Source organism: Somniosus microcephalus, chromosome 19 (genome assembly GCF_052327205.1).
Source record: "Somniosus microcephalus isolate GS21.2 chromosome 19, FLI_Smic_1.0, whole genome shotgun sequence".
Classification (NCBI taxonomy): domain Eukaryota; kingdom Metazoa; phylum Chordata; class Chondrichthyes; order Squaliformes; family Somniosidae; genus Somniosus; species Somniosus microcephalus.
The window spans coordinates 29,552,402-29,578,553 of NC_141005.1; the positions used below are offsets into that span (position 1 = coordinate 29,552,402).

A 26,152-nucleotide genomic window follows, 5' to 3' on the forward strand; every position below is an offset into this window, starting at 1 on the left:
GAGGGGTAAGTCCCCATCACAATCCCCAAAACGAGCACCAGAAACAGGGGGACAGTTGAAGGAGGTCCTCCTGCAAGCCCTACGGAAGGGGGTATCTCGATCCCCTGGACAAGGTCAACAGGATGACCAGGAAAGGGGAGGCAGTTACAGAGACTGACCTGGCCACCCGGAGACGGGTGGCGTTGTACATAGCACCTTTTTGATAGTTGGGGTGATTTTGCAGTGAGGTGATGGTGTTTTGGTTAAGCAAGGAAAACAAAACTTGGTGCTACTCCAGTCGAGCCTGAAGAAGTCTCAGGCAAGACTGTGTTTTTCAATTTGTGTTCCAGAAGATGCTCCGGACCATCGTGATGATACTCACCTACATGGGGACCTGCACCGGACGCTGAGGGGACACCGAGAAGTCCCTGGTGTACGGGTGTTCCGGGGGCAGGGCGCCAACCGTAACCACGGGAGAAGGGATCATGGAGGCAGAAGACCAGGCCACCTACTTCCACGAAGGAAGATGGCCTGGGTGGTTGGGCTCGAATTCCACCCGGTATTTGAGCCACAAGAGCTTTACTTATGGAGAGGCCTCCATCCCCTGTCCGAACATCGAGGTGGCCACTTCCCGGGTTAGGGTGACAGAGGGGAAAAGGGTGTGTTTGACGTGTAAGGGGGGCGTACCTTTACGACGCTGGTGGTGGCTCAGGAAATTGAGCATGGACATCGAGGACAGGAGCTCAGACTGGGAACGTCTGAGCAATGATACCTACCGGACCATCACGGGGTCACCGGGGGAAGTCACTGTGTGTTGGGAAAAATGGTGGGCCTACGACGAAGGGATGTATGTATGCCTATGGGGATCAGCCCAAGTATGCCCAGCGGGGCTGTCCATCGCCTTTGCCAGGTGGTGGCAGGACATGGGGTACGGGATGGAGTGGGATAGAAGCGGGGAAGCTTGCGTCACCCCTCGTATCCGAGTGCCCATCAATGCCACCGAGCTCCTGGCTCAGGTGAGGAAACCCCTACCCACACCCAAACACACTGACGCCCACGGATGTCCGACCACCACTAGGGGCCTGGGAATGGGTTGGTATTAGTACCGACGGGTAAGTTGGTGTACCAGGGAGTGCACTACGCAGTTGCATCTGTGGTCCTTAACCTAACAGAAGTTCGCCTACCTGTGTTCTGCCCCCGGAAAACCAAGTTGCTGTATCGGGCTCTGCTGAGGGAGATGTTCCGAAGCTTCTATGAGCTGGATTTCGGGGACATCAGTGTGGCAGACCTGTACACAAAAGAAGACACGACCGAGAGGGGCAGACAGCGCAGGGGGGTTATGAACGATGTTTTCACTGGGTTTAATATCGGGGCCTCAGTTATGAACAGCCTGGATGATGTGCAGCTGGCCCTACAGATTAATGGGCTAAAGTCTCAGCTGCGCAGCATCCTAGGGAAGGAGAATGATGTTTTGGGCTCCACGCTTCACGAGGGGGTGGCTATGACTGTGCACCTGAAGGAGATTGTCGCCCAGCTAGAGGCTCATGCTCAGACGATAAACACCTTGATTGAGGACCGGCTGGCCTCCGATCAGGCGGCACAGAATGAGGTGTGTGTGCTCTATGGGGCCTGGTTGCTGGGAGAGGGTCGCAGTAACTTGGAAGACCTTAGGCAAGGTCGGGTCCCCTCCTGGATCAGCAACCGGCACCTGGAGGCACTACACCCCTATAGCCGCACCCTCAGCCCATGCCAGCTCCGAGTGGCGTCGGAGGCCTATCCTGTCCCGGTTGACTGTGGGAAATCCAACCACACGATTATGGGTGTGGTTGTGCGAATGCCAGTGATGGGGTCATCCGCCAGACCAGCACCCCTGTATCGTGTGGAGAATGTCGGGGTCATTCGTGGGGGGTTCACGTCCATTTCACAACGGTCCCACCCTATGTCATTGTGCGGGAGCACACAGTGACAGGTACTGAGCTGTCTGGTTGCCGTAGCCGGGGAGCACAGGTGATACTGTGTCCCCAGCACTTGAACGCCTTCAGGAGGTCACAATGCGGGTTTAGCGCTGCTGGGGCAGAACCTATAAATTGCACGATGGAGGTAATGGCGCCTGGCCATGTGCCTCCACAGATAGCATATGTAGGTGGTGGGACATATTGTGTCGCCACGACTGCCCACCGGTATAGGCACGGCCCGAGTGAGTGGTGTGATATACCGGACGGCAGCTTTTGCTTTAAACCTAGGGCAGAAGTTCAAGTGGCCCAGGAAAGGATCATTCCAATCCCAGAACCCTCCACAATTCACCTCACGGTACAGCACAATGTAAGTGACTTGCAGAACTATGTTGCCCGGTTTGGGTACTCTATACCACTCTTACCTGAGAAACTCACTGCCTTATTGAAGGCAGTGGACCTCAGTCAAAAACATTACTTCACCCTTGAACAGAAAAACAAAGACATAGCTCTTGGGATTGCAGACATACAGTCACCCGCGTGGTGGGAATGGGGAACAAGGGTAGATATCCCTGTCTGGCTTCGCGTGGCCTCCCACACGCTGGTAATTGTACAACTGGTCATTGTAGTGTATCTCATTATAAACACCTGCAAAGCCAGAAGAGTCCTCAAAGCACACCGGTATCTGAAATTATTCAACAAGCAGTAACAGAAGGACAGCCTAGTATAACCATGAGAAGAATGCCATTTTGTTTCCAGGCATTCTTTCCTTGTCGGAAACAAAGAGGACCATTCTGATGCACTGTATCACAGCAATACTCGCACCCGGAGCTGGCTAATACCATACACTACGTAAGCTGTCAAAACTTATGTACGGCAGATCACACAGTACGAACTTACGCCATCACAGATATATATCTTATACTGTATGGATATGGTGAAAGCTGTACAACTTTGCAGGAAAGGACACAAGGAACACACGCGGCATGGGGTATTTTGTTATATTCTATGTAACGGAAAAATGTAATACCTTGTTTTGATGTATACCTGAAAGGGAATATGATTATTTTTTGTTTTTTTTGTTTTTACACTAACTTTGTAAGGGTTATTAGTTAGAGTAAACAACGGGGATGACTGACACTTGGTAGGCCTTTGGATTTTCTTACTTGCCAATTGACACATCCCAGCTATACCCAGTTGTGTCAAGATGGGAGACTGTAGGGTTCGAAAATCCACAACCACATTTTACCAAAAATTGGATTGCCCTATACAGTTTAAAACCAACATTTTCGGCCAAGGCAGAGGTCCCGACAAGCAGGCTGGGACATGCCTGGGACATCCGAATACAGGGGACTGTGGCTCAGAGGCGAGCCATAGATGTTGGCCAATCGAAGCAGAGTGCATTCTCAAAGGCCAATCAGGGGACTGAGTCAGACCTGAAGCGAGGAAACCCCCGGCCAATGGGGACCACCCGGTCCGGGTTTGAATATGTGACTCACCCCTAATCGGGCTATGAATACAAGCCATCATCACCTTAATCAACTCGGACTAGGGACAATAGTCTTGGGATCACTACAGTTAAGAGGTGGCCCAAACTAATCAAGTCCCAGGGCTGACACAATGGGGCAGCAGACTTGGAGGAGCCGATGTGCACTCAAAACAATACCCCTGTCCTCACACCTACCTGTATAAATATGGAACACAAGAAGGACCAATGCTGAGAGAGAACTATTACCAGAAGAACGAACAGGAGAGCGAGTTAAGACGCTGAGGGAAAAGACGAGCCCGGGAGGGACGAGCCGGGGCGAACTAACATCTAAAGAACTCCAACCGCGCTGAGGAGAAGATCCACCATCAGGCCCCAGGCTCAATCGGTATACTGAAGGTTTACTCCGCCACCAGACGGCGCAACATCGCCGCAAGAAGCCGTACCGTATACCGACTCCCGTTCCGGGGACCTCGACAAGAAGACACCAACAACCGAAGTGGCTGTGGAAGATGGCATTCACTCCAGTAATTTCAGGAACCTTTTCCATCAAGCACAAACCAACCAACGACAACCGACTGAAAGCGCAATCAACAAAACCAAACTTTGAGAAAACCCGACCAGAGGCAGCAAGGTCCTCTCCGAGGTCCGGGGTACGGCGAACCCCGAGGCACAGGTCGAATTCCGACGATGACAGCAACAACAACAACCCAACAACTGCACTCAAAATTCCATCTGTCAAGGGAGGAGGCTGTGAGTATAATCCAAGGGCCTGCAACTGTCAGTCTAGTTTAGGTAGGAAAGTGGGTTGGTGGGATTGGACTTGGTAAAGATAAAACTGTGTAAACATTCTCGTTGTGTCCGTTTTCTCTCATATTTTATTTATAGTTATAAATGTGTGTGTGTGTTTATTACGTTTGTGGTAGAACTTACCTTGGCAAATAAAATTGGTTGTCACCTGTTCTTTTTTTCCAAGGACTACTTGTCTCCGAGTGTCTATTTAAAGTGCATCGTTCTCCACCCAAATTCTGGAGTTAGAACCAGATAGGGGAATTAGGGCAATTCGAACCCGCCAAACAAGGGAACAGCAGACTAGGGAAAAGAGAGAGGACTCCAGGAGCACTTGGGCTCAGGAGTACCCCACAGATTAGGTATAAACTGGGTGGGTCGCCACCGTATTTTAGTCCTCCTCTATAAGCTGCTGTTCTCTATCTCCTTAGAGGGTGTTTAGTGACACCCGACCTGCAGGCTAACATAAGCTGCAAGGGTATAAAGGAGACGGAGGCCCAATACATCAACAGGCACTAAAGACCCCTGCAATTGGGCAGAGCAGAGCCCCATCCCCTTAAGCATGGACACCTAAATCCCTTTGATCCTCCACAGCTCCTAGTCTCTCACCACTAGAAAATATTCTGATTTGTCTTTCTCGGATCAGTGAATGATCTCACACTTCCCCACGTTGGACTCAAATTGACATAGTTTTGCCCCCTCACTTAGTCTGTCTATGTCCCTTTGTAACTTTCTGTTCCCATTCACACAACTTACTGTGCCTCCCAACTCGGTGTTAGCTGCAACTTTGCACATACAAATCTCTCCTCCTTCATCGAAGTAATCAACGAATATGGTGAAAAGCTGTGGCCCCGGTACAGATCCCTGGGGAACACCACTTGTCACATCCCAACAATCTCACCAACCTCGGCTGATTTTTGCTGCCCAGTGGGAGTGAAAGAAGCAAAAGATCCATTTATAACATTCAGAATTGTGCGACTTGAGCAGAATGCAATTCCGTTTTAAGTGGCGAGCCGCCCTTGACTGATTTTCAGTGTGGAAATGTCTAAATGAACAGTGTTGCGTTCAGGATTTGAGTTGGAGGGGGTGCACTGTGGCTGTCAGTAGAGAATTTTTTTCCTCTTGTATTCTGTTTGGTAATGTCGCCCGGAATTTGCGGTCGGGATGACGGTGAACTGGCAGTGTCCGCCGTCATTCCGCCTTTGAAACTGACTGTAACTTCGGGATTTGGCGCACGTGCCAAAATCCTGAAATGACGGTCTGCCATTGACAGCTCCAAAACAGGCTGCACTGTGCCGCGTCCCGCTTCCCCCCACAGAGCCGGCAATCTGTGTAATCATCCCAAATCAGGGAAAATGACAAGAACTTCGGCTCTTCCGCAGAAAGTACGTTGTTAAATTCCCCACTAAAAGTTAGACCCAAAGGGATTGGGTGTAACTGGAGTTTTGACAGCGTTATTACTGCTAAACAAATGTTAAGGGCCTAGAAAACTAATTTAAATTTTGTGCATATATGTTATTGGAAAAATGTCAGTGGCCATTAAATTGAAGCGCTCACCTGAGATTTTGTGGGGGGGATGGAAAGATGTTTAACAAATCAGTTCGCTAACTGGGAGCTTGAGACCGGAGCACCTGGTTTAAAAATACATGGTGCATGGTGAGCTAACACATTGTCACCTCAGTTCAAGTTCAGCCCAGACTGACGGTGTTTGACAAACACGGCGGTGGGGGGGTGGTTGTTACACCCTCCTCTTGCAGTAGGAGGAACTGTGCCGAGACTGGCTGGAGCAGTGTTCAGAGAGCTTTACGCTGCTAGTATATCTTCCATACTTTACTCGGGTCAGCTACAGCACAGGCAGGTGCAAAGCTTCCCTACACTCTCAGGCTCTCCCAGGTTGAGAAGTGACAAGTGCCCCTATTCTCCAGCGCTGTTAGTGAATCACGTTGAGCACAACATTTAATGGGACAATAAACCATTTCTGTTACTTCAAGTGAAAAGTCTTGGCTGTTTCATGCGCAGCGGCCTTTGAGACTTTGATTTGCTGTGAAGTGGTTTCTGCTTGTTGGAATTATTGAATTGAATATAGAAACATAGAAGATAGAAGATAGGAATTATGCACCTTGTGTTTTTTTTTAATCAACTAACGGTATTGTAAGTACTTTTTGTGTTTGAAGTCTGCAAAATGTTTCTTTTTTAGTGCTTGTTCCATTTACTACAGTCACTCCGATGAGTGGTTGCATTAACTAACTTCATTTGATTCTGCGATAATAGTAAATGTACGAACATTTCTGCTGCTGATTATCTATGTGCATTTCGGCCAGTTGTGTGTAAGGTTGTTCCTACAGCATGCCACAGACTGCAGAAGGATCAGGTTGACCAACCACTTTTTAGCTGAGTCCAAGTATTCCCTTAACCCTTACTGCCGCATTCCTCCCTATTCCTTGCGTTATTAACGTTGCGGCGCCTGCGTGGGCAGATGCAGTTTGTATTCCGCTCTCTACTAGTGCAACTCTTGCCCTCTGCTAGGAGTTGCTAAGGAGTGCTCTGGGGTTATTGTCCCATCTGCTCGTTCCTTTTACCCCTATATAAAGAGGCGACTGGCCTTTGCTTGGCACTTTAGTCTACTGGAGATCAGCAACTTGTCATGGGGAATTTGGTTGCAAGTGTTATTCCCGTTTATAATGTGTATATTTTGGCAAAATGGCCTCGTGAGGGGTGAAAGCTGGCTCGTATTTACGTTTTTGTTTTACTCACAGCTGTTGCTGATTGTGTTGCGTATTGACTCTAAAACGGTTCCAGATAAATGAAATTCATCGCCGCTTGAAAGAGTTCCATTTTTTAATCTTTCCATATTTGGTTGTATTTGCAATTACTTTTTTTATTGTATCAATGACAGCAATAATGTCCTCACTAGGTTAGAAATAATTAATAGCAAGTGAGGATCACCAATGTTTGAGTCGATAGTATGAAAGATCAGATAAAAATAATGTTGCTCTATATATAGGATTCGTTACCTGTTCTGTCACTGCAGTAAACTGGACAGCAAACCTATTGAATACCAACATGATTAGCAAATAGGTTGTAAAGAGCTGTGGGATGTGAATTGTAACCCACAAGTGGGCTGATTTGATATTTAGCAAACCATTGCAAGCAAGTTGTCAGTGGGTTATAATTCATTGTGCATAATGTGTTCTGTCAAGATAATAGTGTAGAAAATTGGATTAAAATTAATTTTAATGCTGCGGTGTCCCTTTTGTGTTGTAATTCCAGTGGAAATTCCGGCAATGTGAATATTAGTTTTGAACGTTTGTACTAGAAACATCTTCAAATGAGAGAAGGAAAAATAGAATTTGGATGATACTGGAAATAAATGGGTTAATCAGCATCTTGAAGGGGTGAACATTTCAGGTGTAGCCCTTCATTATAACAGATTTGAAAAGTATCAGTTTTGGTCTACTTACCTTCTTGGTCGAAGTGAATAAGCTTTCTGTAAAGTCAGCCTGTCTTGTATAAAATCTGATGGAGATGTGACTTATCTTTTTAATGCTTCTTGTACTCCACTATAGCACTTTTTATTTTTTAATGCTGAATGAATATCTGAAGGAAAATGTATTCATTCAAATTGAGATTTGGGCAATACGGAAAACGTAAGTGTGTTTCCACCCAGAAGGAGCCTTGGGAGGGATAGGATACGAAGAAGGGCATGTGTAATGGGTTGCAGAATTTCTCGGTGATCTGACTGCAAATTATATCTGGATAAAGCTGCAGTGATCAACTAATGAAGTTTGTGGCAGCCTGGCACTGGATCAGCTTATCCAACTTTTAAAGCAGTTTGCTTTAGCAATTAAATTTTTCTATGCAAAGGTTCATGCGTATGAACTGGTTAAGTACTGAAGGATTTTCAGCTTTTCAAACGGGTGCCTTTTCCTTTCGAAGTGCCGTATTTTGGATTCAGTCGCTTCCCTTGAAGTCTAATATCGCCCTTTATAATGTGGTGTGTCTGATCCTCTAAATGTTCTGGTCACCGTTATATTTGAAAGCTTACGCTCAATTTGCATTGTCCCTCTAGCAATTTCTGAAATTCTGATTTGAACATTTTTGAACCCACTTGGGCTTCAGTTGGTGTCAGTTATTGTAGTTCTCGCTCTGTGTGGCTCATGATTCCTTGTGTTTAAACCGTGGGATTCAGTGACGCCTCTGCATTCCTGCAGGTTGTGTTACATCATCTTAAAGATAAAGCAACAGATGGGTGCTGCTATTTTAAACCGTCGGTGGCTATCCCTGGCTTTGTTTAGCCAGATCAGTTGCTGCTGTTTTGAAGTGAATGTATTTTTACAGGCAGCAATTTTTTGTAGTTGGCAGCAGATGCCTTTTATCAAAAAAATAAGAGGGCTAAACTTCAATTCAGACAACTGAACTTGTAGAAATAAAGAATTGGCACCTGCCCACAGGAAACAGACTGAATTATAGTTTGCCCTCTAACTGTTAGAGACGTCCTTGATGATGAGTATTACCAGTGGAACTGATGTGGCTTGAGTCCAGATGCACTGAGCAATCTGCTGTCGGTACTGTGCCTAGGGAGGGAGGGAGGAGGGATAGTTTAAAATGGTGGGAGCAGAGATTGCTGAATAAGGTGACAGGCCATGTGGGAGGGGCTGTGCACAGATGTTGAACAGTAAATTGCAATGTGCTTGCGCATAAAGGGTAGTCCCAAGGGTAACCGTTTCAGAAAAGTATCAAGTCTGTGGAACCAGGCTCCCTTGCTCATCTTGCTTTGGCCGGGAGTGTGCCACTGTTAACACCGAGACCCAGAGAGCAAGCACCGAGACCCAGAGAGCAACCACTGGATTGGCTCCGAATCTTCACATGACAAGAACCCAGCAGCCTTATCCCGATAGAAGATTCTCGTGCGTATAACATAGCAAAATGTCACTGATGTTTCAGAGTTGAAGGCCAGACCCTAGCGGGAGGAAAATTTAGGCCTGCATTTTCATAGGTTTACAATACCATCCATTCCTGGAACCTCTGCTTATTTACATTAAGAACTATAGCTGACAGAGGCACACATTAGCAGTTGGCTGCTCCTCCTTAGGGTAAAACTGCCAAACTTGCACTTGTATAGGTGGGACTTACTGAGTACTGAAGGCTTGCACTTCCATGATCGTAGTTTCATCTGTATATAGTTGTATGGAGAAGTGGGGCGATGACCACCCTCGGGTCAGTAGACTTTGTGTGAGGATGTTAAGATTTTTCAGCCACTGATACTGTATTGCATGCATTTTATTTTCAGGTGAAGGAAGCAAGAAGCAAGCAAAGAGGGCAGCTGCCACTAAGAACCCACAACTGCCAAATAAAAACTTGTCACAATCTGGACCTTGATGGAAGAGTCGCTCCCCTGATGTTTTGTTGGTAAAAGCATTGGCCAGTGTGTAACAGACTCGGAGAATGGCCCACATTCCATGTCTGGTCTGTGCTGGTTAGCTGATCTCGGCTAGGGCATTTGGATATTACAGTAGAGGAAGGGAAAAATAGCCAGGGTTCCCACTTGTGATCACTATCCAAAGACCCCTACTGGACAGTGTATGTGATGTGGATGTTCAAAGAATCCTAGAATGTTACAGCTTAGAAACAAAACACTTGACCCAGCAAGTCTGTGCTGTTGTCTTTCTCTGAGTCACCGAGTGTAATCTCACCTACCCGCGCACACCCCTCTCTAACTCCCTTTTAAATGAATTTATATATTCTGCTTCTACTCTTTGAGGACAAAATTAAGGATTGGCAATAATGCCTCCACAGCTAGCAATCGGCATCTGGCTCGTGTTTGCAAAATCACTAGTTGAACTGGTTGAACAGCACATGAGAAAACTGGCGAGGGAGCGTACAATGAGGTGTTCACAATGGGGGTTCGGGTGACCTGAAGGGTGAAGCTGGAACCTTGGTCGTCAGAGCCCGAAGACTGAGTGTTGTAAAGATGTATATAGTCTTATACCATCTGTTTTTGAGCTTCACCATATGTGCTTGTACCTTGTGTTTTAGGTGCACAAATTGGATCCAGAGACATAGGAGTGTGGATGTGGTTCATATTGACATCGCAGATCGGAGCCATGTAGAGCCTACAGTGAGTACATTTCAGCTTTAAAAAAAACCCGCTAGCTCAGTTCCTTGGTCTCGCTGCAGCATAAGGTATTGGGGGTGGCGGGTAGAGGGGAGATGTGGGTATAACGCGTCATTTACTTAGCGACGGATTTATTTATAATAATTATTAAGGGCAGTCGAAAGAAACAAACGTGCAGCTCCCGGTACATTGGCAAGTGACAAGACGTTGAAATGTATTAATATCTTGATGTTTCTGCTCCAGAATGTTCATAGAATCATGGAAATGTTATCACAGGCCCATCCACCTCTGAAGTGTCAGCCTAGATTATGGGCTCGTTTCTGGAGTGGGGCTTAAACCTACGACTTTCTCACTCGGGCGAGAGTGCTACCATTGAGCCACTTATAAAGTCCAGGATCTCATTTATTCTTTCCCCTATCTGAAATCTGGTTTTTAAAGAGCCTTTTTTAAGCCAGTTTTTATTTACTAACTAATTTTTACATAGAGGTGGCATAAATAAATAAATAACTAATTGAAAACATTGCTATCCGGGAAGCATCCAGGAAGGCGCCGAACACCTCGAGTCTCTTCGCCGGGAGCAAGCGGAAGCCAGGCGCAAACAGCAGAAGGAGCGCACGTCAACCCAAGCACCCCACCCACCTGCCCCTTCAACCACCGTCTGCCCCACCTGTGACAGAGACTGTAGGTCCTGCATTGGACTCATCAGTCACCTGCGAACTCATTTTTAATGTGGAAGCAAATCATCCTCGGTTCCGAGGGACTGCCTAAGAAGAAGAAGAAGATCCCGCCCTTGTGATCCCTTATCCAATATGTTGTCTCTTTCAACAACTGTTGGCACATCTATTGTCCTTTCAAGGTCGTAAAACAACCCAAGTAAAGGTTGAAGGCTGTGTCACTAATGGTGGCATGGAGGAGGAAATGCACAGCAGTGAATACTCGGTGCAGAGGTTGTGAGCTAGGGCACAAGGCTGGAGGAGATTGCTAATGGAAGCACTGGGGGACAGGGAGCCAGTGAAGGACGCTGAGGATAAATGAGCAGGATTTTATGAGATAAGACATAGGCAGCAGAGCCCCAGATGAGTTGAAGTTTATACAGGGTTGAGCTCGAGAGCCTGACTGTGAGGGCATTGGAAAACTTTGAGGTTGGAAGTGACACAGGAATAGAGGAGCAACCAAGTGGGTGATAGAAGGTGGACAGACATCAAGGCTATCTGGTTCAGCCTGGGAGAAGGATGGCATTAGAGACAAGGGTGTCCAGTTTCTGGAGAGAATATTGGATTGCTGGAGGAGGCTTGGCTTATCCACAACTTGATGTCAAAGGCAGTCAGAAAGCACAAGAACATAAGAAATAGGAGCAGGAGTAGGCCATACGGCTCTTCGAGCCTGCTCCGCCATTCAGTAAGATTATGGCTGATCTTCGACCTCAACTCCACTTTCCCACCTGATCCCATATCCCTTGATTTACTTAAGAGTCCAAAAATCTATCGATTTCAGCCTTGAATATACTCAATGACTGAGCATTCACAGCCCTTTGGGGCAGAGAATTCCAAAGCTTCACAACCCTCAGTGAAGAAATTTCTCCTCATCTCAGTCCTAAATGGCTGACCCCTTTTCCTGAGATTATGCCCCCTAGTTCTAGACTCTCCAGCCGGGGGAAACAACCTCTCAGCATCTACCCTGTCAATCCCCCTCAGAATCTTGTATGTTGCAATGAGATCACCTCTCATTCTTCTAAACTCCAGAGAGTATAGGCCCATTCTATTCAATCTCTCATCATAGGACAGCCCTCTCATCCCAGGAATCAATCCAGCAGAACAGCAGTTATAGTTTTGAGGAATAGCTGGGCGTCGGGATACATTTTGACCAATATATTACCGTTAAACTTCGGAAATCCACTATAGGCAGAGATTAGCTGTCAGACCCAGCCATTGAAAACAGTGAAAGTGAAACGAAGCAGATGTGTTTTTTGTAATATTGATCTTGATTGTTATCCAGGACCTGCAATTGCTGTCTTTTTTTCAACAGTGTAGTTGACGTTGACTGAAATCAAGTGTGATTCCTGTCTCCCCACCCACCATCTTAAACTGGTCCTTTTTTGACTTGTGTTCAGTTTTGTGTGGCTGTTTTTGTTCTGGTAGCTATCATTTGTCTGACTTATACTGTTCAAGGCTAATTCTCTTGGGCTTAAAATGTGTTGCTGTGTTGCCACCTTCTGGTAAGGTTCTATAATATGAAACAGTAGGGTTCTTTTTGTTTATACTTTTGAATACTATGTGTGTTTATTTTAATTTTAAAGCTGTCTCTTGTTTGTTTCTGGGGAGGAAATATTAATCAAAAATAGGATTTTAGGCTCTGTGCTTAACCTGCCCAGGCACAATTTTTAATTTAGTTCTGTACAGGAGTGCTACAGAAGTCTCAAAGCACTGGAGGAGATCAAAGGTGGGGTTGGTCACACTGGAGGAGATCAGAGGTGGGGTTGGTCACATTGGAGGAGATCAGAGGTGGGGTTGGTCACATTGGAGGAGATCAGAGGTGGGGTTGGTCACACTGGAGAAGATGAGCACTTGAAACGCCATAGCATACCAGGCTACAGACCAAGTGCTGGAAAATGGGATTAGAATAGACAGGGCTTGATGGCTGGCGTGGACACGATGGGCCGAAGGGCCTCTTTCTGTGCTGTATACCTCTATATGACTAAGATAAGAGGTGGGGTTGGTTGCACTGGAGGAGATCAGAGATAGGTTTGGTTGCACTGGAGGAGATCAGAGGTGGGGTTTATCATGGTCATGAGCAATTTGGAAGTAATCACAAGGATCTTGAAATCATGCTGGGTCACAACAAACCTGAGCTTGACGAGGGCAGGAATGATGGGAATGCAGGAGAGGATAGGCAGCCACCTTCTTGTTAAATTGCAGTTTGTGGAAGAGGAGGCCAGGCAAGAGGATATTGGAGAAGTTGAGTTTGAAGGTGAACAGTGTCTGGATCAGGGCTTTTGCAGTGGTAGAGATGGGTAACATTAGAGATGGAACAAAGTAGTCTTTAGTAACGAAACAAATGTGAAGAAGGAAGCTGAGCTTGGAGTTGAACAATATGCCATGGTTCTACATCTCTGGATTTGGCCTGAGACAACAACTAGGAGTTGAGGTCAGAGGCATGTCGGTGCTCATGGTAACCGAAGAGGGTGGGTTGCCAACATGAAATGGAAGGAAATTTGGGCTCATACAGGTCTTGTTGTCGACCGGGAGCTGGAGAGGTAAATCTGTGCAGAAGTTGATCCTGTGTTTCTCGATGATGAAGCAATAGAATACTGAGCGGAATACCCAAATCCGAGTAAAGCTTGAGACTGTGATGCTAGGATTCTAGTGCTCTGATCAGGCCACTGCTGTGTGCTGTGTCCAGTTTGGTGACGAGGAAAACATTTTAACCCTTGAAGAGGTGCAGAGAACAGCCAGTAAGCTGTTGCGAATGTGAGGACTGAGTTATGAAGAATGACTGCTGCAACTTGGGCAGTTTAGAAAGAAGGCAACCAGGGGGGAACCTTGTAGAGGTAAGTACAGAAGATAGTAAATAGGGTAGAAGTGGTCAATCTGGAGCTCTGTCAAGCTAAACTGATGGTAGGGCAGGGACTCACTGGTTCAAACTGGCCAGGCAGATTTGGGACTGATGAGTTTTTCAGTCAGCTGGACAGATGAGCTAGAATAGGGTGATGGTCTTCCTTACCCGTTCGTCGTGAGTGTAGGATTTGGACCTGCAAGTATAACGCTCCACCAACCACAGAGTGCTGTTGTAATTGCTTTCAGATCAGTTACCAAGTAAATGGAAGTTTTCACCAGAACTTTTGCCACATGCTATGTTGTTCCAAACTGAATAAAATGTAATTGCTGCCTTCTTTCTGCACCTCCATTGTTCTTCTCTCTGCACTCAACAATCAGCCTAATTATATGCCTGACTGTCCTCAAATGTGAGTGAATCTAGACCTTTTCTTCATCTTCAGCACTAATTTTTACTCAGTGTCTGTCCCCTCACTGGGCTCTTCTGACTACTATCCTACCCACTTGCAGATTACCCTAGAATAAATTATGCTTTGTGCCAAACAAGCCAAGACTGGTTTACAGTCAGTCAGCTGGATTAAGCAGATTCGAATCCTGTGCTTGGCACACAACAGGTGTCATGGGAAAAGCACGAACACAGTGGAAAGATATTGGACAAGTGAATTATTTCATTCCTGCTCTTTTCTCTTCCCTAATTCAGAAGGGTCGTGCAATGCAGTGAGATGTTAACCAGTTTACACTCCAGCAACTGCCAAAACCACAATGCTTTGGAGCCTGTATACAAGTAGGTACTGAAGTTAATGGAATGAGCGTAAAAGACTGCTGGAGGAGGGTCACATTTCATACACAGTAGGAAGACTGTGATTAATCTGGCTTTTAAAAAAAAAACTTTGCTGCCTTGGTCCAACTGCTTTTGCCGAGTCTTCTGTCTGTGGTAGTGAATTGACTGATGATCCAGCTGGCATGGAAGATTTCAGACTCCCCTCCTCACCTTGTGGGCAGATCCAGTAGTACAGTTTGGTGCAATCTTGCCTGTCATTATGCTGTTTGTAAAAAAAAAAATTGCCTCATCCCACCTGACTCCTTGATCAGTCTGAAGCATCCTGAACTAACTTTGGTAACTGTTAGGAATAGAGTAGTGCTATGGCTTTTGGATTCATTTAACTTTGCGCATGGAAGCTTAGCTTGCATTCCCCTTTTTCTACCATTTTTGTCCTGCAATTCAGCGGAGCCTTGACTGGATCAATCCTTTCGGCCTTTGTGGTCAGACTTCTGGATTCAATTTCTTTTTTTGACTAATTTAGTTTTGCTGTTAGATTGCGATTCGTGTGTTAGAAATCTACACAAAGACGGGCGGTGTTGTACAAGTTCACGGCAAAATTTTGCATGTAAGAGCTCGAGTATGCTACAGAACTTGTTTTAGAAACAAAGCGTGTGAATCGTGCACTGGTCAATCCTCCTCAGTTCTGAACAGACTTTTAAATTCTCCAGGTACCACTTCACCCCAATCCGTAGCCAGAGTCTAATTTGTGTGCTTTTGGAACTCGTATTGCAGTTGCTGATTGAAAGAAAGAAATGCATTTATATAGCGCCTTTCACGACCACTGGATGTCTCAAAGTGCTTTACAGCCAATGAAGTATTTTTTGAGATAACAACAGAAAATGCTGGAAATACTCAGCAGGCCAGGCAGCATCCGTGGAGAGAGAAACAGGTCTGTTTCAGGTCTGGGATCCTTCATCAGAACTCAGTGTTTTTTGAATGTAGTCACTGTCGTAATGTAGGAAACACGGCAACCAATTTGCGCACAGCTCCCTCAAACAGCAATGCGATAATCCCCCGCTCTTCTTCGAAATAGTGCCGCGGGATCTTTTACGTCCATCTGAGAGAGAGCAGGCAGGGCCTCGGTTTAACGTCTCATCCGAAAGACGGCACCTCAGATAGTGCAGCACTCCCTCAACACCGCACTGGAGAGTCAGCCTAGATTCATGTGCTCAAGTCCCTGGAGTGGGATTTGAACCCACAACCTACTGACTCAGAAGGCGAGTGTGCTACCCACTGAGCCACAGCTGACACACCGGGGATAACTCCCCTGCTCTACTTCGAAATAGTGCCATGGGATCTTTTACGTCCACCTGATTGAGCGTAAACTTGTTAAAATCTCATTGAGTTGTTCAGCCTTTCAGAATTAGGGGAAGGGTAAACAGCAAGAATGAAAGGCATAATTTTCCAAAAATCTTTCATCTGGGAGACAGCTTTCCAATATTGTGCATTGCTGGTGACTCCTGTTGGAATCCAGCGTCACCATTCGAATGTTCCAGTACTGATGGTGTCTCGAGTGTTTTTGTTTTTATGTTGCGTGCTAGCTCCGGTACACTACATCGGGGGGAAGAAATCTGTAGCTACTTCACATCTGGACACCGTGTGCAAGTGTATGTGGGGCACGCACAGTAGTTTTAAGACTTTTAAGGAGGGCATTTTATCTGGAGAAATGCGTGTGTTTTATGAAGTTGCTGTGTATTTTTAATAGAATCTAGCAGTGCTGCAGGTTATTGCGACAAGAGGGGAAGCACCAACAGACAGAGGCCTGGAGTTTTTAGCTTGATTTTCCAGCTGCCATTTTATAATGTTGAGCAGGCACAAATTAGCAAAAACTTTAGACTTGCCTGTTGAGGTGGGTGCCAATGGCTCTGCTGATTGGGAGTAGGTTGTTCAGTTCTCCACAGATGGAGAGCAGCCTACAATATGGATCCGGTCCTCGGGACTTCTCAAATATAGTTTTGATTTCTAGAATGCTTGTGCTCGGAAGCCAATTGTCAGAAGTATACAGTAATAGGTTTGGGGGTAGATGGGGAAGGAGAGTCATAGAGTCATAGATAGAATCATAGAGTTATACAGCACAGAAAGAGGCCCTTCGGCCCATCGTGTCTGCGCCGGCCATCAAGCCCTATCTATTCTAATCCCATTTTCCAGCACTTGGTCCGTAGCCTTGTATGCTATGGAGTTTCAAGTGCTCATCTAAATGCTTCTTGAATGTTGTGAGGGTTCCTGCCTCTACCACCCTTTCAGGCAATGAGTTCCAGATTCCAACCACCCTCTGGGTGAAAAAGTTTTTCCTCAAATTCCCTCTAAACCACCTGCCCCTTACCTTGAAAAATGCCCCCTGGTTATTGACCCCTCTACTAAAGGGAAAAGTTCCTTTCTATCTACCCTATCTATACCCCTCATAATTTTGTACACCTCAATCAGGTCCCCCCTCAGCCTTCTCTACTCTAAGGAAAACATCCCCAGACTGTCCAGTCTCTCTTCATAGCTGAAACACTCCAGCCCAGGTAACATCCTGGTGAATCTCCTCTGCACCCTCTCCAATGCAATCATATCCTTCCTATAGTGTGGCGACCAGAACTGCACACAGTATTTCAGCTGTGGCCTAACTAGCGTTTTCTACAGCTCCATCATAACCTCCCTGCTCTTATATTCTATGCCTCAGCTAATGAAGGCAAGTATCCCATATGCCTTCTTAACCACCTTATCTACCTGTCCTGCTGCCTTCAGGGATCTATGTACATGCACACCAAGGTCCCTCTGATCCTCTGTCCTTCCTAGGGTCCTACCATTCATTGTGTATTCCCTTGCTTTGTTAGTCCTCCCAAAATGCATCACCTCACACACTTTTCAGGGTTAAATTCCATCTGCCCATCTGACCAACCTGTCTATATCGTCCTGTAGCCTGAGGCTTCCCTCCTCGCTGTTTACTGAGGGAGAAGGAAAGGGAGGAAAACAGATGGTGTAGAAGACTGACCTTCACCCATGCAGGCTATTTTTAGGGCAGTGCTTTTCAAACTAAGGGGTTCCTCCCTCCTCAGTATTGATGCACTCCAGGGACCCCACCCTAACTTCTGAGACATGGTCAGCTGTTCAAATGAGAAGAGAGGTATTATTGCAGAAAGCTTTTATTCTGCTAATAGCAATGTAAGTAATATGCTAGTAATTTAAAAAAGTACAGGATGATATAGAAATGTGACCTGGAGGACGCCTGGGATTCCTTATTGGGTCGCAGATAGAAAGTCTATATTTTAAGGAATGGAGAAAACGATGTAAGATTTTGGAAAAACAGCATTCTAAATTATGAATATTGAGCTATTTAGTTCTTAAAATAGCATTGTGGCTTCTTTAGTTGCCCTAGTGAAAGTTCCTCATTATGTTGAGTGATCTTTGGTATTTTTAGACCTCAGTTCCCCAGAGCAGAACCATTAGAAGTATCTAAAATATGACCTTCAATTAAAATGTGGTTCAACGGAAAAGTTTTAAATGGAGTTGTACTGAAAATGTCTGCATATCTAGGCAAACTTTTAAGACAAACTTGCACGTTGAGCTCAAATCCTGTGAATTCTTAGCCAGTGACCTACTTGCAAATAAGAAAAGCAGGATGCTGGGACACATTTAACTGCTGCTCTGATGGGTCCTAATGTCCTTTACAACAACAACATGCATTTACGTTGCGCCTTTAACGTAGTAAAACGTCCCCAAGGCACTTCACAGTTGCATTATTAAACAAAATTTGACACCGAGCCACATTAGGAGATGTTGGTACAGGTGACCAAAAAACTTGGTTTTAATGAGCGTCTTAAAGGAAGAAAGGGAGGTGGAGAGGTTTACGGAGGGAATTCCAGAGCTTAGGGCCTTCGGCAGCTGAAGGCATGGCTGCCAATGGTGGAGCGATGAAAAATCAGCTGCTGATCTGATTTTTGTTTGGTATGGACTGTACCTTCAAGCTTATATAAGGTGGTCTAGATCTAGCAATGTTTAATGATTTGCAAACCGACAGTTAATGCCAGACTGAATCTTGGGACACCTCTGCAGTGATCTTGCCAAGGAGGAGGGACAGTCAAGCCCACAACACTTCTACTAGCTAATTTTCAGTAGAGGTCTGCTGCACAATGCTTGATGCAAAGGGTGAAAAGGAGGTGGACGGTAGGAACGTGGCTTGGGGGGTGAGAGAAAGGCTGTGGGAGAAAATGGGGAATGTCATTGTGAAAGTAGAGGTGCTGGCTGATGTAATGTAGGTGACTGTAAGCCTTTCTCTATATAAATATTGCATCACTCTCATAATTAAAGGAGGCATAAAAGAATTATTTGACATGGTGATGTATGACCAGCCTACCCCACACCAGGAGCTTCTAAGCCATCCATCTCCAGTGACTTCTAAGATTATGCTGTTCACTGTGGGTATGGTCTATTAAAATGCATCTGCAGTCTTTGTAGTGTGTGTAAAGTTTTGCCTTAGGCATTGTAATTATACGCCTCACACTAATAAATTATGCAATACATAAAATAATTGGGTACCGCCAGCATTTAGGGGGACTGTATTTTTCATTTGGAATTTGCAAGAAGCACTCACTTTCTTTTCCTCTAAGCATAGCTGGTTGTACGAATTCTTAGATTTGTACATTGCCTGTGGTCCAGGGTTGTAATTGCAGCATATTTGGCTTTTGTTGGCTTTCTCTGCTGAGGCTATTGCATTACTTGTTCGAACCAGAACTATTTAGGGGCAAGCTAATTGGTGCAGTGGGTTAGTGCGCTGTCTTTTCAACCGAGTTGCAATTCAAGTCAGGCTGATGTGATAGAAGCGATGCCGCTGTCACCTGTTGTAAATTAAATGTGTCTGGTGGGGTCAACCTAGTTCTCCGTGGCGCGAGGTCCATAAGCATGAAATGGCCCAGAAATTCCTCCTTTCTCGTTCAGGCCACAAGAGATGGGAAGATTCACGTTGTATATGTTGCTCTTTTGTGGGTTCAAATCCCGCTCCAGAGACTTGAGCACAATTTCTAGCCTGACACTTTAGTGCAGCACTGAGGGAGCTCTGCACTGTTTTTTGGAAGAGATGTTAAACCAAGGACCCATCTGCCCTCTTGGGTAGATGTAAAAGATCCCAATCCACTATTTTGAAGAAGAGCAGGGCAGTTCTTCCTGGTGTCTTGGCCAATATTTTTCCTTCAACTAACAGCACTAAAAAAAAAATTGGATTATCTGGTCATTATCACATTGCTGTTTGTGGGAGCTTGCTGTGCACAAATTGGCTGCCCCGTTTCCTACTTTACAACAGTGGCTACATTTCCAAATAATTCATTGGCTGTAAAGCGGCTTTGGGACGTCCTGAGGTCGTGAAAGGCGCTGTATAAATGCACGTCTGTTTTCTTTTTGGGGTAGGACCTGATTCAGGCTATAAGAGATTATCTGGCCATCCATTCATTTGCTTTTGTGGAACCTTACTGTGCACAAATTGGCTGCTGCATTTCTCTGCATAGGGAACTGCACTTCACAAATAATGCATTGGCTGTAAAGCACTTTGAGATGTCTTGAGGGTGTGATAAGGCACTGTATAAACTTGTGTGTTCTGGGCATGCTTGGTGCCTCCGAGGAAAATTTGACCTGAGGACTTGCTGTGACACTGGATGGCAAAAAGGAACAATTTTCCTTTTGCCACCACTGTCATTTGCATCTGCCTAACGATGAAGGGATTATTTTTCAATCCTTCCCTTACATTTTGAGAGTGCAAACTGATATGAAAGGAACCTGTAACGTTCTTCTGTTAAATTATGCGTACTTTTTTTGTTGTTGAGAAATCCGAGTGATTGCCAAGGCCTATAGTGCACCAATAGGGCTGAACAGACTCAGAGAAGACAAGGTATATGGGAAGTAATGATTAGGTGATGCCAAAATCAGTTCTGATGAAAGGTCATCGACCTGAAACATTGGGGTCGATTTTCCTGGAGCCGTCGGGCGGGGTTTCAGGCGTGTGGGGGGGGGGGGGGGGAAATCCCGAATTCAGGGGTCCCGACACCATCCCGCCCAAAACTCCGCTCCACGCAAGTTTCAGAGGAGGCGGGTACCTGCCCCGCACTGGGACCCGCCGACCCCAGGCGGGAAGGGATTAGTGCCAATTAACTGCCTGTTAACAGGTAGTTAACAGGCAGCTTTTAGCCTAATCCCTATTTTGAGGGGTGTCGTGTGGGATTCCCGACAGCTCCAAACCATGCCAGGTTAGAGCAGGCGGGCCGTCGGGTTGAAGGAGTTGGAGGGGTCGCGATGTCGGTGTTCAGGTGAGTGATGGGTGCATGAGTGCAAAGGTAAGTGTGTTTGGTGAGTCTAAAGTGTGTAAAGAACTTTTACTTACCTGTACTTACCTTAACAGCCTTTCTTCCTCTAGGCGTCAGGAGCGCATCACTCAGCCGGCACTTAAAGCTGAATGGCTGCGATCTGTGAAAAGTGACAGCCTTTAGCTTTGAGTGCTGCTGAGAGTTCTAACTGAGTCTGAGCAGAAGGACCCATGTTAGAACTCAGACTGTCAGTGTTTGGCAGCTTCAAACAGCTGTGAAACACTGATATTTCATCTGTCAAGAACTCTTGACAGATGAACTTGCAGTCTGTGACGTCACCTGTTGCCGGGTGGCCCTTAATTGGCCTGCTGAGCCCGCTGGGCGGGCTTAACAAGGTCAATCAAGGGAAAATCGCATGGATTGGCCGGACGTCGATGTAGGCGGGACTAAAACCCGAAAGTTGTAGTCCCGCCTTCTTCCTGACAGCTTCGGGAAAATCGACCCCATTAACTCTGTTTCTCTCTCCACAGATGCTGCCTGACCTGAATATTTCCAGCATTTTCTGTGTTTATTTCAGATTTCCAGCATCCGCAGTATTTTGTTTCTTGATTAGGTGATACCCTTTGGATTTCAAAAATGCATGATTGTAGGAAGAAGGAAAAACTGAGGGGGCGATGAAGCGTTCCCTACTTTCAATGCCCTTGGAATCGATGAGTTAAAGTAGTAGACTGACATCAACAGTGAGGAAGAGTGTGTAGGATTGCTTTTTTAGATCTTAAAAGGAACAAGAGAGAAAACTGCTTGCTATATCAATAAAATAGACAGAAGGTTATGAAGGGAGAAGTTGGATGCTGGAGTGGGGGAAGTGGGGAAGGGATTGCCAAACTGAGTTTTGGCCCAGGAACATGAGGAAAGCTGGAGGAAACTCTCCAGATGTTGGAGCAACATTCAAGCCTTTGACTGCAGTGAATCAATCCCATTTAAATTGATTCTTAAAATTATTCCCTGATGCACTGGAACAGGCCATTAATATAATTGTTTTTTCAACGAGATTGACAAAAGAAACTCCACTCTATGTTCCCCTCTTTTAATTGTTCTATTGCATAAAATGTCTGGGAGCAATTTGAATAGTGTTTGTTCTTAATAATTGCAAGGGTGGTTAGAGCACAGTTCATTGTGGAGATGTTTACAACAATGTAATTGTGCTATGGACACTAACTCGTGGTTTTGAGCCAACAAATGAGCATCAAAACTACCATTATATCTACACATTACAGCTACACATATCTTACTGTGCTTCAGCTAGAAATTAAGCACACAAACTCAATTCTAACTCCGACATGTCTTCCTTTTTCCGCAACTGAGGAGTCCCCTCTACCGTGGTCGACACGGCCCTCGACCGTGTCCGTTCTATCTCACGCACTTCTGCCCTCACCCCTGCCCCTCCCTCCCGGAACCACGATAGGGTTCCCCTTGTCCTCACCTTTCACCCCACCAGCCTTCACATTCAACGGATCATCCTCCGCCATTTCCGCTATCTCCAAAGTGATCCCACTACCAAACACATCTTCCCCTCCCCTCCCCTTTCAGCATTCCGTAGGGACCACTCCCTCCGAGACACCCTAGTCCACTCCTCTTATCACCCCCAACAGCCCTTCCCCTTCGCCTGGCACCTTCCCGTGCAAGCGCAGGAGATGTAACACCTGCCCCGATACCTCCCCCCTTCCCACTGTCCAGGGCCCCAAACACCCCTTCCAGGTGAAACAGTGATTCACTTGTACTTCTTGCAATCTAGTATACTGTATTCGCTGCTCACGATGCAGTCTCCTCTACATTGGGGAGACTAAACGCAGATTGGGTGACCGCTTTGCGGAACACCTCCGTTCAGTCCGTAAGGGTGACCCCGAGCTTCCGGTCGCCTGTCATTTTAATTCACCGCTCCATTCCCACTCGGACCTCACCGTCCTTGGCCTCTTGTATTGTTCCACGGAAGATCAACGTAAACTCGAGGAACAGCAAATCATCTTCTGATTAGGCACTTTGCAGCCTTCCGGACTCAATATCGAGTTCAATAATTTCAGATCATAACCTCAGCCCCTATTACTTTTTTCCTTTTAATTTTTTCCACCCCTTTGTTTTGGGTCCTCCTTTCCACCCCCCTCCTTTCCTTCTGTTTCTCTCTCTCACCTGGCAGCTGTCCTTATCCTGCCAGTACACTTCACACCTAATCTCAGCTGCCTTTTATCTCCACGGGCCCATTACCATCTCATCTGGCTTCTTATTGCCTTTTATTGTCTCCCTTTCTTCTTTTGTTCGATCGCAGCTTTGCCTTCGATCTTTTTATTTTCTTTCCAGTTTTGAAGAAGGGTTTCAACCCGAAATGTCAACTCAAATTTCTCTCCACGGATGTTGCCTGACCTGCTGAGTTTTTCCAGCATTCTCTGTTGTTATTTTGGATTTCCAGCATCTGCAGTATTTTGCTATCGTCTAAGTTAAGTGTATTACAAATAGACATAGACATGACTCATACTTTTAGTTGAGTGGCTTTGCAGGACATATAAAACAGGAGCCAAAACTGATTAAACAAAGCATGTCCTTGTAGGGCATCATTTTGAATGACTCACTAACTAATTTGGACCAAAACACTTCCACATAATCAATTCATCAATGCCCTCTCCATCCCAAGATGTGGTACCACCCACCCCAATTGTCTCTCTGCCTCTCAGTCTGACTCTCTCTCACTCTTGGTCTGTCTTACTCTCTTTCTCTCATTCTGACTGCCTTGTATCAGCCTTGGCTCTGGTAGCACTCTCGCCTCAGAGTCAGAAGGTCATGGGTTCAAGCTCCACGCTAGAAACTTGACCTCATAATCTAGGCTGACAATTCAGTGTGGTACTGAGGGAGTTCTACACTATCAAAGGTGCCATTTTTCAGATGAGACATTAGCGCAAGTCCCTGTCTGTCCTCTGAGGTGCCCGTGTCCTAACTCGCGCCAAGTCCCGTTCACCCATCACCCCTGTGCTCGCTGACCTCGATTGGCTCCCGGTTAAACAACACCTCAATTTTAAAATTCTCATCCTTGTTTTCCAATCCCTCCATGGCCTCGCCCCTCCCTATCTCTGTAATCTCCTTCAGCCCCACAACCCCCTGAGATATCTGCGCTCCTCTAATTCTGCCCTCTTGAGCATTCCTGATTATAATCACTCAATCATCGGTGGCCGTGCCTTCTGTTGCCTAGGCCCTAAGCTCTGGAATTCCCTCTCTAAATCTCTCCACCTCTCTACCCTCGCTTTCCTCCTTTAAGACGCTCCTTAAAACCTACCTCTTTGACTAAGCTTTTGGTCATCTGCCCTAATTTCTTCCTATGTGACTTGGTGCCAAATTCTCCTGTGAAACGCCGTGGGACATTTTACTATGTTAAAGGTGCTATATAAATACAAGTTGTTGTTGTTGAGGTGTCCTGGCCAACGGCTAACCCCCAACCAACATCACTAAAAAGATTTTCAGTCATTTAACTTGCGCTGTTTGTAGGAACCCGCTGTGCGCAAATTGTCTGCTGCATTTCCTTACAGCAGTGACTACATTTCAAAAATACTTCATCGGCTGTGAAGCACTTTGGGACATCCTGAATTCATGAGATGTGCTATATAAATGCATGTTCAGGAGGGATATAATCTTAAAATTGGAGCCATGCCATTTAGGAGTGAAATCAGGAAGCACATTTTCACACACAGGCTTTAGAAAACTAGAAATCCCTGCCCCCAAAAGGCTGCGGATGCTGGGTCAATTGAAATGCTCAAGACTGAAATTGCTAGGTTTGCTAGGTACGGGTATCAAGGGATATGGAGCAAAGGTGGATAAATGGAGTTGAGGTACTGATCAGCGATGATCTAACTGAATGGCAGAACATGCTTGAATGGCCTACTCCTATTCCTATGTCTCTCTCTTCATAAGGTGCACATTTAATTATGAGCTCCATTTTAAAAAAATCAAACCTGTCAACTATTCCATGGGAGATCGACTATTCTATAAGATTCTCAGGTGGGAACTGAAGCAGCGACTGGTATTAAAAATAGTGGAGAATGGCATCCACACCAAATCTAACCAAGACAATCTTTTCAATCATCCAGAGGTATTGACTAAGCCAAAAGTAAAAAATATTGTTTTAGTGAGAACTCCCTATCAAGCTGCGTCTGACTTTATAATATCCAATACTTGTGTATTAAGTGAGCAGTTTAACTTAACTCAGTTCAAATAATGTAGGTGCAGTGGTAATTTACTGTTAAACAGAGACTAGGCCATTCCGAGCAGGAAGGGGAAGTAATCAAGCTCGTCCCTGGTTTGTTTGCATGCCATCTAGTGGCTGACTGGTGTCTTCCTGCTATTTTCCTCAGTGGCTGATGTATGGCCTTGGGGGAGGGGGAAATGCACGTAAGAGAACAAACGTCTGCATCTAAAATAGTGCTACAGTGGGAGCAGCTGTGCATGATGCAACATGGTAATGATTGTGTTAATAGACGTCTCTGTTCTAGTTATGCGTTAATATGTGGCTGCTTTTAGCTACTTGGGAGTGGGCACAATTCTGACGCACATCGGGGACCTTTTAGCTGTTGAGATTTGAAGTGGATGCTGGGCTGAGGAATCAAAGTCTTTCAGATTGAGTATATTTTTGCCTGTGGGTTGAAGTCTGTCGTGCACAGTATTGGAGCCTGCAGCCTGTGACTCAGTCATTCTGCACCTAAGGAGGAGTACAGGATTTAAAAATAAACAGACAAAACAAACTAGTTGTTTTCTTCCTCCGTGTTTTCTCTTCCCTTTTGAAGACCTTTCCATGCCATGTCCTATTAAAGTGGCCCAGTTACCATTAACTTTATCGGCAGGGTAGTCTGTCAATGACATAGGCAGTTCTGATTTTTTGTCACTAGTGCATTTTATCAATTATTTCTACCTATCGTTTATAAATGTGTATGTGACTTGCACATACCACACGTTTCTTGTTTAGTCGCAGCCTCGCAGTCATGATTTTGCCAACCCTACCAGTTGCTTGCAGGAAAGCTGCACGCCATGGAATAAATTTGCCAATCACATAATTGACTGCAAAATTTTTGCATAAGTGGGGCTTGAATATTCAAGATTATAGTTGCATGTTTTGTCTGCCACACTACAATTCCTATGTCTCTAT

General features: G+C 45.6%; 1 long non-coding RNA gene and 1 pseudogene across 4 annotated transcripts in view; both read left to right on the forward strand.

Moving 5' to 3' along the window:
• The first annotated feature begins 1,216 nt into the window (after window positions 1–1,216).
• Window positions 1,217–4,334, forward strand: LOC147104281 (uncharacterized; annotated as a pseudogene).
• Window positions 4,335–5,954: 1,620 nt separating this feature from the next.
• The window catches only part of LOC147104282 (uncharacterized), an 85,883-nt gene continuing 65,685 nt past the window's right edge, over window positions 5,955–26,152 (forward strand). Inside the window, exons 1-4 of one of the 4 annotated variants that reach the window (XR_015072298.1) lie at window positions 5,955–6,357; window positions 9,497–9,615; window positions 10,243–10,324; window positions 14,573–14,656. This is a non-coding gene — a long non-coding RNA (uncharacterized LOC147104282). The remainder of the gene's footprint in view (window positions 6,358–9,496; window positions 9,616–10,242; window positions 10,325–14,572; window positions 14,657–26,152) is intronic. The other 3 variants (XR_015072299.1, XR_015072297.1, XR_015072300.1) reach the window with 3 other exon arrangements.